This window comes from Peromyscus maniculatus, chromosome 7 (genome assembly GCF_049852395.1).
Source record: "Peromyscus maniculatus bairdii isolate BWxNUB_F1_BW_parent chromosome 7, HU_Pman_BW_mat_3.1, whole genome shotgun sequence".
Taxonomy (NCBI): Eukaryota; Metazoa; Chordata; class Mammalia; order Rodentia; family Cricetidae; genus Peromyscus; species Peromyscus maniculatus.
The window spans coordinates 106,413,472-106,427,864 of NC_134858.1; the positions used below are offsets into that span (position 1 = coordinate 106,413,472).

General features: G+C 41.5%; 1 protein-coding gene across 3 annotated transcripts in view; it reads left to right on the forward strand.

Annotated features, from left to right (window-relative positions):
* Positions 1–14,393, forward strand: part of Rhoa (ras homolog family member A) — a 31,570-nt gene that overhangs the window by 7,052 nt on the left and 10,125 nt on the right. For all 3 annotated transcript variants that reach the window (XM_042281652.2, XM_076577024.1, XM_076577025.1), the window contains one exon: positions 2,473–2,549. The gene's annotated coding sequence lies outside the window, so the exon portion shown is untranslated. The remainder of the gene's footprint in view (positions 1–2,472; positions 2,550–14,393) is intronic.

Below are 14,393 nucleotides of genomic sequence, written 5' to 3' on the forward strand. Positions count from 1 at the left end.
GCTGACCTTGAACTCACAGAGATCCACCTGCCTCTGCCTCCCGAGTGCTGGGATTAAAGGCGTGCGCCACGACTGGCTCCCATGTGTTGGAATTTAAGGAAATCAACTCCCATATGCCATACTCTGATCTCTCTAGATGTGCACTGTAGCATTTGCTCATACACATTCACATGTATGTATACACACATACAAATAATTGGGGAGAAAGTAATATTGTCATGAAACTTTGGAGTTGAATATAGTAGTTCACTTCTTTAATTCCAACACTTCAGAGGTAGAGGGATCTCTAGAGTTTAAGGCTGTCTTTGTATATGTACTGAGTTTCCAGGCCAAGCAGGGCTATGCAGTGAGATTCTATTACAAAAAAGAAAAAAAAAGCATTGGTACAGACCAGTTGAGGTATCTCAGCAAGTAAAGGTGATTGCCATGGGAACCCTGATTTTAATTCCTGAGAACCATATAATGCAAGAGAACTGACTCCCCCCAGTCATCCTCTGACCTTCCTCACCACACAAGATAATTAAATAAATATAAAAAAGTTTTTTCTTAATTGGGGAAATTTGTATATAGAATTATCTGTTTTACTCTAAAAGGACAGCATGTATTATATTTGAAAAATAAGGTTGAAAGCAATATCAGTGGACATGCTAACATGGAAGGGGAAAAATTCATGGGGTCATACCTTAGACAAAGAATTAAGGCAACTAATGACTGCTGGGAGAGGGAGACTTAGCCTTCCTTGTTGGTTATTCATTGCAGAAGTGGCCAGCTCTGAAACAGTGTCCACACAACGACAAAAAGACTCAGAAGGTTGTAGTTATATATTTGTGCATACATATACATACATCTATGTATGTAACAATAATAAAGGCTATCAACTTTAGGGGTTGGGTGCATGGGAGGGGGGAAAGTTATGTAATTCTATTTCAGTTTAAAATCTTTTCTTTTTTAATCTGTTTGGGTTTTTTGTGTGTGTGGTTTTTTTTTTTTTTTTTTTTTTTTTTTTTTTTGAGGCAGGGCTTCTTTTTTGTTTTTTTGAGGCAGGGTTTCTCGCTTTGGAGCCTGTCCTGGAACTCACTCTGTATCCCAGGCTGGCCTCCAACTCACAGAGATCCATCTGCCTCTGCCTCAAGAGTGCTGGGATTAAAGGCATGTGCCGCCACCGCCAGTCAGGCAGGGTTTCTATGTAGCCCTGGCTGACCTGGAACTCACAGACATCCACATTGCCTCTGCTTCCTGAGTCTGAGATTATAGATGTGTGCCATCATGCCATGCCTTCAACTAAAAATATATTTTAAAAGTTTTATTTTTATTTATTTTTCCCTCCAAGACATGGTTTCTTTGTATAGTCCTGGCTGTTCTGGAATTCACTCATAGACTAGGCTGTCCTCAAATTCTCAGATCTGTCCGTGTCTGCTGGGATTAAAAGCATGTGACACCACACCTGGCCAAAAGTAATTAAAAAAAAAAAAAAAGGTTACGGATGGTATAAATGATATATTTTATGATGTTTGTTGGAAATTAGCTTTTCCCTTGATACCACTAAGTTGAGCAAAAGGTCCAGTGTGTTCAATATTTGGTTTCACCCACATCCTACCACTGTAGCCAAGGAAAGTGTTGCGTCTAGAGGTGTAATGACCTTAATACTGCTTTACAAGAGGCGCTGAAGACTGCCTTCATCAATGATGGCTTAGCAGGTGGAATTCTTTTGGATTTTCAAGACAGGGTTTCTCTGGAAAGCCTTGGCTGTCCTGGGACTCCCTCTGTAGACCAGGCTGCCCTTGAACCCACCGAGATCTGCCTTCCTCTGCCTCCAGAGTGCTGGGATTAAAGGCGTGCGCCATTACTGCCTGACTGCAGGTTGAATTCTTGAAGCTACCAAAGCTTTATACCAGTGCCAAGCCCACTTTATATGCTTGCATCTAATTGTGATGAGTCTGTGTGTGTCTCAAGTTAGTGGAGGTCGTTTGGGTTGGGCAGCAAATCTACTCAATTGAGGTTGATAACAACAGTGACCAAAAAAAAAAAAAAGTCGTGGAATGGGTAGGCCTCTGCAAAATTAATTGGGTTGGGGCATAAAGCAGCAGTTTCCAACCTGTGGGTCTTGACCCCTTTGACAAAACTCCAGAAATAGGTACATTATGATTCATAATGGTACTAAAATTACAATGATAAAGTAGCAAAGTAGCAACGAAATAATTCTATGGTTGGGGGTCACCACAGCACGTGAACATGAGTTATTCTAGACGGTCCGCAGCATTGGGAAGGTTGATAACCACTGCCATGAAGTGGTGGGCTGTGGTTGTGTAGTGGTTAAGGGCCATGGCAGAGAATCTCAGGCCGAGGATGTCATTGAAGAGTACTTCAAATGCTGATGAGTAGTCCTGCGCATTTTCCTGTCTGGACTGACATTTATTTTACATTGTTTGTTTTTGTCATTATAAAATGAACTTATTTTTCTTAATTTTATAGCCTTGCATCTGAGAACCTCCAGCTACTTTGTACAACCACTGTCACGGAAGCTGTGTGGTTTTCAGCGTCTTTGTAAGGTATGTAAGTAAATACTTCTTGCTGTATTTCCTTTCCTCATACCAAGAGATCATTATTAATACAAAATTTGTGGAACTGTGAGTACTATGAATAATTACTATTAGTGATTCTCTTGTCCTCCAATCTTGAGGGCATTTACATTTTTTCTATTACTTGTATGTCAGAGGACAACTGTGGAAGTCAGTTCTCTCCTTCTACCAGGTGAGTACCAGGGATTGAATTAAAGGTCATCAGGCTTGATAGCAAGGACCTTTATCTCCCAGCACTCGGGAGGCAGAGCCAGGCAGATCTCTGTGAGTTCGAGGCCAGCCTGGGCTACCAAGTGAGTTCCAGGAAAGGCGCAAAGCTACACAGAGAAACCCTGTCACCCTGTCTTGAAGAAAAAAAAAAAAAAAAAAAGCAAGGCCTTTATCTGATGAGCCACCAACTCCATTTTCTTTCTATTTGTTTATATGTATTTTGGGAGGAATGTGGTAATCAGGACAAAATGCACGAGTTGGTCCTCTCCTTCCATCAGCCTCAATGGTGGTCATCTTAACCCACTGAGACAGCTCCCAGGTCCTGTCTCCTTTCTTGCTTGCCTTTTGTTCCTTTTTTTTTTTTTTTTTAAAAAAAAAGATAGGATCAGCGGGCGGTGGTGGCGCACGCCTTTAATCCCAGCACTCGGGAGGCAGAGCCAGGCGGATCTTTGTGAGTTCGAGGCCAGCCTGGGCTACCAAGTGAGTTCCAGGAAAGGCGCAAAGCTACACAGAGAAACCCTGTCTCGAAAAACCAAAAAAAAAAAAAAAAAAAAGATAGGATCTTGGATAGGTCAGGCTAGTCTTGAACTCACGGTCTTTCTGCTTCAGCTGCCTAGCAGTGAACATATCTTGCTGCTGGATTTGGTTAACTTTGAAATCTTTGTCATGGAGTGACGAGTGATAAAAGTAGTTTGTGGTTTTATCTTGACTTATTTGATAAATGGTTACTAAAAAACTATAAAGGAACACATCTGAAGAAAACAAAGACTGTCCTCTCTGTTTGGAATTTTAATTCCTTTATTTGCGTTTTTTTTCTTTCTTTTTCTTTTTTAAAGACATGGTCTTACTGTGTAGCCCCTGGTTGACCTAGAACAGATGTGCCTGCCTCTGCCTCCTAGGTGCTGGGACTGTGTGCCAGCACACTTGGCCTTGCCTTTCTGGAGTTTTCCATTTGGTGTCACTGGCTGGCCAGCAGACACCTGGGGCCTCGTGTCTTCACTTTTCAGTTGACTGCGGGCACATGTCATGTCGTCCTTTTTATGTGGGTGTTACAGCTTCAGACTCTGGTTCTCAGGTTTGTACTGCAAGTGCTTTACTAACTGACCCATCTTACCAGCCCCTAGAAAATAAGTCTTTTCATCTTAAGCTTCTATATCTTGCTTATCCACTCCTTTTTCCTTCCTTCCTTCCTTCCTTCCTTCTCTTTTTGGTTTTTTTGAGACAGGGTTTCTCTGTGTAGCCATGGTTCTCCTGGAACTGCTGGCCTCAAACTCAGAGATTCCCCTGCCTCTGCCTTGTGAGTGCTGGGATTAAAGGCGTGCCCCACCACTGCCCATCGGTTTTTGTTTGTTTTTCAAGACAGGGTTTCTCTGTGCAGCCCTGGCCATCCTGGAACTCACTCTGTAGACCTGGCTGGCTTCAAACTCAGATTCACCTGCCTCTGCCTCTCAAGTTCTGGAATTAAAGGCATGCACCATGACTGCCTGGCTATTTTTTATTTTTGAGAAAGGTTCTCCTTATGTGACTCTGGCTGTCCTGTAATTCACAGAAGATAACTTGTGGGGAGTTGATTTCCTTCTTCCATGTGATCAAAGGCAGGTCACATGCCTAGTGGTAGGCACCTCTACCTACTAAGCTGCTTACTAATAATACTATTTTTACTTTTTCATTTTGACTTTTGCAAGACTTCCTGTCTTGTACTTGTGTCCTAAGACTGGATTTCCCATAGTAACATAAGCTCTCCTAGAACTCACTGTAGCCTTGCAGTCTCGGCAATTCTTCTTTCTGCCTTACCCTCTCAAGTGCCAGCATTATAGGCATGGGCTATCACACCTGATTTGTCTCTCTTTTTTTGGGGGGGTCACTGGCTACTTTTCTTATTCAATCATGTATGGTAATCCCCTTCTCTCTTTTCCTTTTATTACCTTCCTTCTGCTTTATTTATTTTTGCAGTGTCTTCAAAAGTGTTTTTTTGTATGTTGGTGTTTTTGTCTTCATGTATGTCTTTGCACTGTTTATGCAATACCTGCAGATGCCAGAAGAGGGCACCAGATAACATGAAACTGGAATTAGGTAGTTAAAAGCTGCCATGTGGGTGCTAGGAATCAAACCTGGATCCTCTCGAAGAACAACCAGTACTAACCTCAGACTCTGAATCTTTCATTATCAACATTCTCATTGTAGAATTACAGGAGTGTCCCTGGTCTGTATGCCATGGGGCTCAGTAAAGTGCTTGCTGCATGAGAAGGCCTGAGCTCAGTCCCCAGTGCCACATAAAAAGATGAAAATGGCTGCTTACACTTGTAACGCCAGCATGGAGGGAGGCAGAGACAGGCAGTTGTTCCCTGGGCCTCTCGGACCAGTCAGCCTTTCTGAAATGGATAAGCCCCAGGACCCAGTGAGAGATCTTGTTTCAAAAACAAAGTAGTAAGACTCCTGAAGAATGACAGCTGAGGTTGATCTCTGGCCTCCACGTGCTCCTGCATACATGAACACACCTATTTAAAAAAAAAATTTTAAATATATTATTTATTTATTACAATATACAGTGTTTTGCCAGATCTTACTACAGATGGTTGTGAGCCACCATGTGGTTGCTGGCAATTGAACTCAGGACCTCTGGAAGAACAGCCAGTGCTCTTAACCTCTGAGCCTCCTCTCCAGCCCAAACAAATTTTTTTAGGCATTTTTTCACTGACCCATAATAAATTTAAAAATGAATCTGTTGTGCCATCGATTGACTATATAAGGATTGTTTGATTCTAAAACTTTGTTTGTTCATAGCTAGAGAAATAGTTCAGTGGGTAAGAATGCTTTCACAGGAAATACAGACATACACCCATGGAAGAGAGAAAAAAATCCAAGCATGACTATGCTAGCTTATAACCCTAGCAGGGTGGTGAGGGGGCAGATGCAGATATATGTAGATCCTAGGAGCTCCTGGGCCAGCCAGCCTGGTGAAAAGAGTGAGCTTCCAGTTGAGTAAGAGACCCCCGTCTCAAGGCACTAAGGCGGAGACAGAGCAGTAAAGGAAGGCGTGCTTTGGGTTCCTGTACCTGCACACTCAAGTGCACTCGCCACACACAGGCACACACACAGATTTGTTTGATTGATTTGAGTACTGCCTATTATGTACTTGTCCAGTGATGGTGAACAAGACAGATAATGTTCTTATGTTAATAGGTTTTGGCAAAAGAAAACCCTGGAGGAACATGATATGTGAGGCTGATAGAAGTGTGAGGTGCTTCAAGAAAGCACTAAATGGCTTGGTGTACATTGGGAGCTGAGGAAAGGCCTTGAAATACAATGGAGCTCTAAGCATGGGCTTAACCAGTAGGGAAGGATAGATACTTTATTGTGTTGGCAATAGTAGTTACAGGCTGTGGGTTTTAGAATTCTAATGTCTCCAGAATTTTTGGTTATTTTCTTGTCTGCAGTCAACACTCTACCCAGAATTCAATCAAGATGTTTTTATTTATTTATTGAGACAGTTTTTCTGTGTAGCTTTGGAACCATTCCTGGAATTGACTCTTGTAGCCCAGGCTGGCCTTGAACTCACAGAGATCTGCCTGCCTCTGCCTCCCAGTGCTGGGATTAAAGGTGTGCGCCACCACACCCAGCAACTTTTGTTTTTCTAATAGTCATCAGCATCATACGTATTATCTTTTGATTTAGAGGAAAAAAAACTTAAGATGTATACATTTTAGCATACATGTTTGAAAGATAAAGTCTCAGAATTACAACACACTTGAAATAATGTCAACAGGATAAGTTATAGCCTCCGTTTTTAATGTTATATCCTGTATATTAGAGGTTTCACTTTATTTTTTGTAGTGCTAAGGTTCAAACCCAAGGCTTTCCACATAGGCCAGAAGGGAGCACTGCTGCTGAACTGCACCCCAACCTCATTACTGAGCCCTTGAAAAATGAGATTGTTTTGCATTTTGTTTGGTGTCCAAGTGTCTAGAAATGGTAGAAAGCTTGCTGTAATCATAGCTGTTTTTTCTGCATAATTAGCCTTTTGAAGATACATGAGGTAAAATTATAATTATCTTAAGTATGCTGAATTAGTCATTTTTAAAGCTACTGTTATTTTATCTACATGGAAATTTATTCATTATCTTCCTAAAATCTTGATCCTGCAGAGGCATAGTAATTCAGATGAATTATTTCCACTTCTGCTGCTTGGCTAGAGAACTGTTTTGTGCCTGCTGATAATGTTTGGCTAATAAATGTCTTTAATGCATTCATTACTAACTAAGACCACCTCAGATGTCTTTGTTGGCTTCTGATATGTCAAAAATAAGCCAAAAATCATTGAAGAGATAGATAGGCTGTCAGTGTTAAAAAATATTAATCCCAGCACTTGGGAGGCAGATACAGGCGGATCTCTGTAAGTTTGAGGCTAGCCCGGTCTCCATAAGCAAATTCTAGGACAGCCAGGACTATTACACAGAGAAATCCTGTCTGGAAAAACCAAAAAGAAGAAGTATTATCTATGTAGAATCTAAAAAGTCATTAAAATTATCCAGCTAATAATTTAAGTTCTAGAAGAGCCAGGTATGATATGCCAGTATTCTTAGCACTTGGGGGTAGAGGTGCCAGAATGAATAGGTCAAGGCCAGCCTTTACCCTCTGAACCATCTCCCTGGCTGTGTTTTGTAATATTTCTGTTACCATCATCTGACAAATAAAGGAAACTGATGCTGAAAGCACCAAAGTGAGAAAGTAGGGATTCAACTAATGAGCTGATTAACTATTGCTGTAAACCGCTGACATCTAGTCTGTTGCCATCTATATGTTTATAACTAAAATCAGATTCTAGTGAAACCTAAATTGTATCTGATGTATACAGAACTTGCTTATGCAGCTGATGTTTGGTTTTGTTGAGTAGTCAAGTGATAGATGTGTCCTAGTGAAAAACATGTCAGAATTTGAAATCTAAATGAAATATTTGGTCAGGTAGAATAATGGTGGTGTTTCAGGCAGTGGTGATGAGCAGAGAAGAGTCAACCTGGACCTCTTTGTAGGAGTGTGTTGGCTAATCTATTCCAGATCTGCTCACATGTACCTCCAAATACAGTAAATTTACTATGATTATGACAAGATCAGATAAAGGAATAGTAACATGATTTCCAGGCCCTTTCTCTTTTTCATAGGAATGCTTCCTACAATGTAAGAAAAAAATGTTAGAGGAAAAAAAAGATTGGTTTCCTTTTAAGAAAAATACCCTATTTGAGTAACTGATTCTCTTCTACTTTATGAAAAAAGTATTTTCAGTCTTCGGTGCTTAGCTGTTAATAACAAGAGCTTTTAGTCTTTCATAATGAACTTCATTTTGGTAAAAGCCTGCTTTCTAGAATATTCTAAGGGTATATTCATCTTACAGCTTTGTCATATCTGAGATAATAAATAGATATTCAGACTTTGTTTTAGATATGACTGTAAGAACTACAGAAATTTTAATACAGTGATTGACACATACTTCCTACTTACTTGTAGGTCTTGTTTGGAAAGAAGTAATTTCCTGTTTCAGTAATGAGACTTTAAGACTCAGAAAAGAAGGGCAGTAACTTAGTAAATTTGAAGAATAGTGTCTAACTTTATTATCTGAACATTTGATAGCGTCCTTTGCAAAAGTTAAAAAGTTAAAAACTGCCGGGCAGTGGTGGCACATACCTTTAATCCCATCACCCAGGAGGCAGAGGCAGGTGGATATCTATGAGTTCTAGGCCAGCCTGGGCTACAGAGTTCCAGAACAGGCTCCAAAGCTACACAGAGAAACCCTGTCTCGAAAGAAAAAAACAAACAAACAAGAAAAGTTAAAACCATGTCTAACAAATGTACATGTGTAATACCAGTAAGCAGAAGATTGAGGCAAGAAGGCCTTGAGTTTCAAGCTAATCTGGGCTGGGTATGTTCTTTTGTTCTTTTAATTTTTGGAGACAGGGTCTCTACATATCCCTGGCTGTCCTGTAATCACTCTGTAGACCAGACTCAGAGATCCTCCTGCCATCACCACCAAAGTAAGGGTAGGGATTGTAACTCGGTCAGAGCTCTTACCTAGCATATCCAAGGTCCTTGGTTCATGTTCTAGTGTCCCCAAAACAAAACAAACTCTTTGGCTAAATATGGAGGTAGAGGCATGTGGATCTGAGTTCTAGACCAGCCTGGTCTACATAGTTAATTCCAGGCCATGACTACATCATGAGACTCCTGTCTCAAAACAAAATAAAAAAACCTAAAACCTTCTTCATATACCAACAACACATTTATATCTGTTTATTTGGAAAGCCTAAGTTTCTTAATCTTATACATATCTATTCAGTGCTATTTTGATCCTGCTAAGTATTATAGGGAATATAAGAATTAAAATATAGCTCTTTGTTATTAGACCTTATAGATCAGGCAGTGGTGTGTACAAAAAAGATAAGCATTAGCTGTTATAGCTTTCAAGTCAGTCCTCTTCTTCTACTGTGGGATTCAAGGATCAAATATAACTCTGTAACAAGTATGTTTATGAGTCTATCTCATTTACAAAGCTCTATGGTTTTTAATTATAATTTTTAAAAATTTATATAAATGATTTTCCTGAATATATTTATGTATTTATATGAGTCATGTATACCTGATGCCTACCTACAGAGGTCAGAAAAGGGTATAGGATCCCTTGGGACTGGAGTTAGGGTTGGTTGTGAGCTACCATGTGAGTGCTTGGAATAAAATCCAGGTCCTCTGCAAAAGCACATACCTTTCTTTTCTTTTCTTTTTTTCTTTTTTGGACAGGGTTTTTCTGTGTAACAGCCCTGGCTGTCTTAGAATTAGCTCTGTAGACCAGGCTGGCCTCAAATCAGAGATCCGCCTGCCTCTGCCTCCCTGGTGCTAGGATTAAAGGTGTGTGCCACCACTGCCTGGCCTAGTTAATCTTGTTTTACTTCCTTGTAAGGAGTGACCAATGTTGGTTGGACTAGTGTTCTTGTTTGCTTTTTGTTGCTGTGGTAAACACCATGACCAAAAGTAACTTGGGAAGGACAGGGTTGATTTCAGTTTACAAGTCACATATAGTTCATCATCAGGAGAAGCCAGAGCAGGAGCTAGAGGCAGGAACTGAAGCAAGAGACTGGAGGAAAGAACACTTAACTGGTTTGCTCCCCATTGGATTACTCAGCCTGCTTTCTTGTTACATGGGTTGTGATGATACATGTCTTTAATCCCACCACTCCAGAGAGAGGCAGAGGCAGGTGGATCTCAGAGTTTTGAGGCCAGCCAGAGCTACATAGTAAGTTCAAGGCATAGTAAGACTTGTCTTGAACAAATAAAATACGCGCGCGCGGTGTGCGCAGACAGGCAGGGCATGGTGGAGCATGCCTTTAATCCCAAAATTTGGGAGGCAGAATCAGGAGAAGCTCTGAGTTCAGGGCCAGCCTGGGCTACATATCAAGCTCCAGGACAGCCTTGACCATAGAGAGACCTGTCTGGAAAATAAATAAATGAAGCCAGGCGATGGAGGTGCCTATCTTTAATCCCAGCACTCCAGAGGCAGAGGCAGGTGGATCTCTGAGTTCGAGGCCAGCCTGGTGTCTACAAAGGAGTTCCAGGACAGCCAGAGTTGTTAAGCAGAGAAACCCTGTCTGGAAAAACTAGAAGAGAAAAAAGAAAAAAACCAACCAAACAAAGCGTAGTAAGCTAAGATAGATAGACTTTGTTTCTCATCCCTTTGATCTACAAATTGTTTTCAAGTCAGTGCATTTTAAAATATATTAGTGTTTTTCTTGTTTGTTTTGTTTTTAAACATTGTCATCTCATTTGGTAAATGAAGACACTACAGAAGGATATGTGATCCCTAGAGTTGTACCCATCATTGTGTATTCAAACATTTAAACACTGAAATGCTTCCACCACACTGGAACTTAGAGTTCATTGATCATTCCCCTCCTTTTCAGTTTATCACCTCCTTGTTGTCAATATTTTAACCTTTTCCCCATTTTCTTTCTCTCTTTTCTCCTCCCACCTCTCCTTCACCCTTGAGACAGTATCTCATGTGTGCCTCCAGACTAGGTTTCTGTGGTGGTGGGCATTGAACTGGAGGCATTGTGTGTTAGACAAATTCTCTACCTGGGGAGCTACATCCTTCAGCACACTCTTCCTTTCTTATTTTATCTAGTGGAACTTAAGCTATGGTTAAATCCAACTCTTCACTTAGTTCTGTACCTGCAGTAGTGTACCAGGGTATATTAAGTGGTCTCGTTTTTGACTGTTGACCTCTGTCTTCAAAGGTGACCCTTGTTCCTGCCTAGCAGTTCTAAAATTTATCACCTTGTTTTTAGAGTAGTGTAACTTCTTTTTTAGTGCAAATCCTTTCTCAGTGTCACTGTCAACTGTTACAGCCTTGCTTTTTTGAGAAAAGGACTAGAGATGTAACTCAGTTGATGGAGTGCCACACACAGCCCTATGTAAGTTTTGTGTTTTTAATTTGTGTGGTCCTGGCTGTCCTGGAACTCACTGTGTAGACCAGGCTGACCTCAAACTCACAGAGATCCACCTACTTCTGCGTCTCTCTCTCTCTCTCTCTCTCTCTCTCTCTCTCTCTGTCTCTCTCTCTCTCTCTCTCTCTCTCTCTCTCTCTCTCTCTCTCTCTCTCTCTCTCTTTTTTTTTTCCAGAACTGAGGACCGAAGCAGCTGGGAGAGATTACCTCTCTGTGTACTTCACTTTCCTCCACTTGCGGTGAGGAGCGATCCTTAGAGGTTGATGTTCTTACACTCTTTAACTTCTGTTGTTCCATTCCCTTGTAGTCTCAGAACTTATCTAGTAGTTCTTTCTTGTTATCCCCTCACAGAAGGCCCATTAGCCAGACTTACTAATCCTGGCATGGATGTTGGGAAATGGTAGTCTTTATTACCAGCATCTGTGCAGTCTAAGCAGACCTTGAATTCTGCTTCTACTTCCTAAGTGTAGAGATTATAGATGGGAGCCACTGTGCTATTTATTATTTAATTTACAAAAGGTTCCTTCAAGGCTTAGGTGCCATCACTCTGGAATTCATGCCAGGTACAATGGCCCTGTTGAATTTTCTCACTACACTAAGTGTAGAGACTAGATGTGAGCCACCATGCTATTTATTTATTTATTTAATGTGTTAGGGTGTTTTGCCTGCATGGATGTATGCACCATGTATACATACACCTGGTATTCGCAGAGGGCTTTGTATCACCTGGAACTGTAGTTACAGACAGCTGTGAGTAGCCGTGTGAGTGCTGTGAACCAAACCCTGGTTCTCTGCAAGAGCAGTAAGTTGTTGTAGTTGTTTGTTTGTTTTTACTTTGGGGTCTGCCACCCAGCTCCCAAATAAACGCTTTGAGACTTATTCTTATCTATGAATACTTGGCCATAGCTTGGCTTGTTGATAGCCAGCTTTTCTAAATTATCCCATTTCTCCTTATGTTTTTTGCCTCTGGGCTTTTTACCTTTCTTTATATATCTTTTTTCCCTTCTTACTCCATGGCTGACTAAGTGAGCTGGCCCCTAACATCCTCCTCTCTTCCCTAGATTTCTCCTCCTACTTATTCTGCCTGCCAGACCTGCCTATTTCTCTCTCCTGCCTAGCTATTGGCTGTTCAGCCCTTTATTAGACCAATCAGGTGTTTCAGGTAGACAAAGTAACACAGCTTGACAGAGTTAAACAAATGCAACACATCTTTGCATTATTGTTTTTGTTTTTGTTTTTTCTCTGTGTAGCTTTGCGCCTTTCCTGGAAGTCACTCTGTAGCCCAGGCTGGCCTCGAACTTACAGAGATCTACCTGCCTCTGCCTCCTGAGTGCTGTGATTAAAGCCATGTGCCACCACTACCCAACTGTTTTCTGATTCTTTCTTGTCTCACAATTTTGTTTTCTTTTGTTAAAAAATTTAATGTATTCAGAGTCCTATGAGAAACAGCCACTACAAATACAGGCGTGGTGGTACATACTTTAATCCTAGCACTTGAGAAGTAGAGGCAGTGAGACCTGTGCCGGCTTCTACTACATACTGAGTTTCAGGCCAATCTTGGTGTTAAATGAGACCCCATCTCAACAACAGAAGAGTCATTGCCTTGAGAGAAAACTGATGATAATTATAAACGAGCCAGCTACTTTATCAGTGTTTTTTTAAAGCATGTCCTTTTTGTGAGTTTGTTCCTTCTGTATGTATGATATCATTGATCGTGTTCATGACATGCTGGATGCAATGAAAAGTAAGAAGAGGTGCAGGTGGATAGGTATATGTGCTCTTTTTTGTTTGTTTGTTTGTTTTTCGAGACAGGGTTTCTCTTGTGTAGCTTTGAGCCTTTCCTGGATCTTGCTCTGTAGACCAGGCTGGCCTTGAACTCACAAAGATCCGCCTGGCTCTGCCTCCTGAGTGCTGGGATTAAAGGCATGCGCCACCACCGCCCGGTGGTATGTGTGCTCTTTATCCTGAGAGAAAGAACTTAGACTTCAGGAATGAGTGTAAGTCAAGCCCAAGAAAAGATGACTTCTGCCTCCTTCACGTAGGGTTGGTCAGAGAGGGTGGGTTTTGTTGTTATTGTTGTTTTGTTTTGTTTTTTGAGCAGGGTCTCACTGTGTAGACCACACTGTCCTCAAACTCAGAGATCCACCTGCTTCTGCCTTTCTAGTGCTGTGATTGAAATCATTCATGACTACTATGCCCAGCTAAGCCATGGCTTTATGATATAAGCTCTAAGAGAGTCCCAAGGCTGCACTTGGAGGCAACACGTGATTGGGGAAAGGGTGGGTTGGGGACAGAAATGGGCATTTGGAACAATCAAATCGGCAAGCAGGGTCCTTCTTCCTGGGAAAGGAAAGGGGTTTTCAGTCTGCCCTGGGGGAGTTAGGAATGTTGAGGGCTAGCTAGTAAGTAGATGAAGGTGTGTGGTTTAAAACGGCGGGAGACTTGGCTGGCAAGATGGCTCAGGAGGTAAAGGCAGTTGTCTCTAAGTGATAACCTGAGTTTGATCCCTGGAAACCACATGGTAGCAAAGAAAGTTCCTGGAAGTTGCTCTCTGACCACCCACCACCTGTTCTCTGACATGTTCGCCTTCCCTTCAACAAATGAATGAGTCAATGTTTTTAAATTTTTTCAAAGAAAAAAAAAGATGGAAAGAGAAATGGTTTGTGTTATAATTTTAGAAGAGCTTAAATGCCAGGTATTTGGCATTGAGAATACCCTGAAGGCCTGTGGGCAAAGATGTGATTGGAGCCCTGTGGTAGTAACAGGGTAGCTTTTGTGTGTGTGTGTGTGTGTGTGTGTGTGTGTGTGTGTGTGTGTGTGTGTGTGTGTGTGTGTGTGTGTGTTCTGGGCATTGAACTCAGGTCATCGTGCTTGTCAGCAAGCACCCTTCTCCAGAACATGGTGTCAGATCCTCTGGCACTGATACCCAGGTCCTTAGAAGGAACAGCCAGTTCTCTTAACCACTGTGCCCTCTACAGCCCAGCAGCAGCACCTTGTGCCTTACATCATCGTGCTGCCCAAATTTTATTTTAAGAGGCGCGAAATTCCAAGTATAATTGAGTATAGTCCTAACTAGATTTTGATAAATGTAGATCAGGCTCAAATTTGGGGTAGTCCT